The sequence below is a fragment of the Trematomus bernacchii genome, unplaced genomic scaffold (genome assembly GCF_902827165.1).
Source record: "Trematomus bernacchii unplaced genomic scaffold, fTreBer1.1, whole genome shotgun sequence".
NCBI classification, from domain to species: Eukaryota; Metazoa; Chordata; class Actinopteri; order Perciformes; family Nototheniidae; genus Trematomus; species Trematomus bernacchii.
In genome coordinates, this window is record NW_022987746.1 from 72,501 (window position 1) to 77,007 (window position 4,507).

The window sequence follows — 4,507 nt, forward strand, 5'->3', positions numbered from 1 at the left end:
TACTGATATACACCTGAACATCAGCTGGAGAGGACTCTTTAAAGTAGAGACACTACATACTGATATACACCTGAACATCAGCAGGAGAGGACTCTTTAAAGTAGAGACACTACATACTGATATACACCTGAACATCAGCAGGAGAGGACTCTTTAAAGTAGAGACAAACTACATACTGATATACACCTGAACATCAGCAGGAGAGGACTCTTTAAAGTAGAGACACTACATACTGATATACACCCTGAACATCAACAGGAGAGGACTCTTTAAAGTAGAGACAACTACATACTGATATACACCTGAACATCAGCAGGAGAGGACTCTTTAAAGTAGAGACACTACATACTGATATACACCTGAACATCAGCAGGACAGGACTCTTTAAAGTAGAGACACTACATACTGATATACACCTGAACATCAGCAGGAGAGGACTCTTTAAAGTAGAGACACTACATACTGATATACACCTGAACATCAGCAGGATAGGACTCTTTAAAGCAGAGACACTACATACTGATTTTCACCTGAACATCAGCAGGATAGGACTCTTTAAAATAGAGACACTACCTACTGATATACACCTGAACATCAGCAGGAGAGGACTCTTTAAAGTAGAGACACGACATACTGATATACACCTGAACATCAGCAGGAGAGGACTCTTTAAAGTAGAGACACTACATACTGATATACACCTGAACATCAGCAGGACAGGACTCTTTAAAGTAGAGACACTACATACTGATATACACCTGAACATCAGCAGGAGAGGACTCTTTAAAGTAGAGACACTACATACTGATATACACCTGAACATCAGCAGGATAGGACTCTTTAAAGCAGAGACACTACATACTGATTTTCACCTGAACATCAGCAGGATAGGACTCTTTAAAATAGAGACACTACCTACTGATATACACCTGAACATCAGCAGGAGAGGACTCTTTAAAGTAGAGACACGACATACTGATATACACCTGAACATCAGCAGGAGAGGACTCTTTAAAAGTAGAGACACTACATACTGATATACACCTGAACATCAGCAGGAGAGGACTCTTTAAAGTAGAGACACTACATACTGATATACACCTGAACCTCAGCAGGAGAGGACTCTTTAAAGTAGAGACACTACACACTGATATACACCTGAACCTCAGCAGGAGAGGACTCTTTAAAGTAGAGACACTACATACTGATATACACCTGAACATCAGCAGGAGAGGACTCTTTAAAGTAGAGACACTACATACTGATATACACCTGAACATCAGCAGGAGAGGACTCTTTAAAGTAGAGACACTACATACTGATATACACCTGAACCTCAGCAGGAGAGGACTCTTTAAAGTAGAGACACTACACACTGATATACACCTGAACCTCAGCAGGAGAGGACTCTTTAAAGTAGAGACACTACATACTGATATACACCTGAACATCAGCAGGAGAGGACTCTTTAAAGTAGAGACACTACATACTGATATACACCTGAACATCAGCAGGAGAAGACTCTTTAAAGTAGAGACACTACACACTGATATACACCTGAACATCAGCAGGATAGGACTCTTTAAAGTAGAGACACTACATACTGATATACACCTGAACATCAGCAGGAGAGGACTCTTTAAAGTAGAGACACTACACACACTGATATACACCTGAACCTCAGCAGGAGAGGACTCTTTAAAGTAGAGACACTACATACTGATATACACCTGAACATCAGCAGGAGAGGACTCTTTAAAGTAGGTGATATATAAATGTGAAGTGATCAGGAGCCGCAGACATAGACGCATATTTCATGCATGAGCAAAAGATCATGTTTTTTTCTCACTACTGAACAAGCTTTTGTGTGTGTGTGTGTGTGTGTGCGTGTGTGTGTGTGTGTGTGTGTGTGTGTGTGTGTGTGTGTGTTGTGGAGGAAGACGATGCTGTAAATCCTCGTCTGCTGCTTTAGCGTCTCAGCCGGCTCCCCTTTCCCTCAGATTAAACGACACAGGGGATACAAGTGTGTGTGTGTGTGTGTGTGTGTGTGTGTGTGTGTGTGTGTGTGTGTGTGTCGGGGGGGTGTGTGTGAGAGAGGAAGTCACTTATAAGCCTTGGTGTGTGACTGTGTGTGTATGTGTGTCAGGATATGTGTACATGAAAGTGAGTTTTAAAACATTTTTAAGCTGCATATGTGTGTGATAATAATAATCCCCTTTTGTAATGTATGATGTGTGCAGTATATATACATGTGTGTTGAATGTGTGTGTGTGTGTGTGTGTGTGTGTGTGTGTGTCTGTGTGTGTGTCTGTGTGTGTGTGTGTGTGTGTGTGTGTGTGTGTGTGTGTGTGTGTGTGTGTGTGTTAGCAAGAAGTTTGCAAATCTCATACAGGCGCACTTTTAAGGAGATCCCTAGTATCACATGCATTAGCCCTTGATATGTGTGAATATATTGCCGTTTATTAAAAGCATTGTGTGTGTGTGTGTGTGTGTGTGTGTGTGTGTGTGTGTGTGTGTGTGTGTGTGTGTGTGTGTGTGTGTGTGTGTGTGTGTGTGTGTGTGTGTGTGTGTGTGTGTGTGTGTGTGTGTGTGCAGTTGGTAAACACGTCCCTCGTCTCACAGAAATCCCAACGCTCCGACACGGAATTACAGGTTTATGTTGACGAGAAGCAGCAGACACACCGAGGAGAAGAAAAATCAGATCAGGAAGAAGAGGAGGAGGAAGAGGAAGTAAAGTGAAGAAGGAATGTTGGTGATTTGAGTGATGTAGGAACTCTGATTGAAACAATCAAACTGTTTGTTTCCACAGGAGTCCATATTTATTTGACTATATTGGAAAGAAAGTGGTCCCTGAAGGCAGCATCTCCCTGGTCCAATGGGATTGGAATATATCAACAATAATCTCTATGTCAAACAAATGTTTATGATATTTACAAATTTAGCTCAGCAGGATAATCTCCACATATTAACACCACTTTATGATTTCTGAAGTAAAAAGCTAACTTTAGGCTATAAAAGAACTATGACTTCACGTCACCACGCTAAGCTAAAGGTGGCTAATGTTGGGCTATAAAGGAACTACAGCACGGTCACATGACTTCACGTCACCATCGCTAAGCTAAAGGCGGCTAATGTTGGGCTATAAAGGAAATACAGCACGGTCACATGACTTCACGTCACCACCGCTAAGCTAAAGGCGGCTAATGTTGGGCTATAAAGGAACTACAGCACGGTCACATGACTTCACGTCACCATCGCTAAGCTAAAGGCGGCTAATGTTGGGCTATAAAGGAACTACAGCACGGTCACATGACTTCACGTCACCACCGCTAAACTAAAGGCGGCTAATGTTGGGCTATAAAGGAACTACAGCACGGTCACATGACTTCACGTCACCACGGCTAAGCTAAAGGCGGCTAATGTTGGGCTATAAAGGAACTACAGCACGGTCACATGACTTCACGTCACCACCGCTAAGCTAAAGGAGGCTAATGTTGGGCTATAAAGGAACTACAGCACGGTCACATGACTTCACGTCACCACCGCTAAGCTAAAGGAGGCTAATGTTGGGCTCTAAAGGAACTACAGCACGGTCACATGATTTCACGTCACCACCGCTAAGCTAAAGGCGGCTAATGTTGGGCTATAAAGGAACTACAGCACGGTCACATGACTTCACATCATCACCGCTAAGCTAAAGGCGGCTAATGTTGGGCTATAAAGGAACTACAGCACGGTCACATGACTTCACGTCACCACCGCTAAGCTAAAGGAGGCTAATGTTGGGCGTGATGGCGTTTAGTCGTCTCATTTAGACACGTGTTAGCAAACGCTGTCTTTAAATTCACCAGTGGGGTATTTACTGCATTATTTCATAGAACAAAAATCTCTTCAGCTTGTGTTAACCACATATCTTATTTCAGGATAACAACCAAAAACACATTCAGAAAGCCATGGAAAAGGGTACAGGAAGTGCTAAAATGCTGACTCATGTCAGGGTTCAGGACTCATTCCTTAAGAGGTCTGACAGAATGCAGCGGGGTGAGGTTAGGGTGGATGATCTTGTAGAAAGCGGTGACGGCTGGCAGAGATCTGACAGCTGCTGCAGGTTCACATCAAATCTGCAGAAACACACTTCTGCCGACTTCGCACAACTGCCGTCACATCAAGTCAGCTTTTTACCCAAAAGTTCAGGAGTGTGTGCGTGTGTGTGTGTGTGTGTGTGTGTGTGTGTGTGTGTGTGTGTGTGTGTGTGTGTGTGGAAACCAGAGAGAGCTTGTGTATGCACATTTGCAAAGTGATAGTACAAGAGCAGCAAAATGTGTGTGTGTGTGTGTGTGTGCGTGCGTGCGTGCGTGTGTGCGTGTGTGCGTGTGTGTGTGTGTGTGTGTGTGTGTGTGTGTGTGTACTTAAGAGAGGTAAAGACAGATTGAGAGCTTGTGTGTGTGTGTTTGAGGTATAACTTTATGCAGTCTCAAGAGTGTGTGTGCATGTGTCTGCAAGAGAT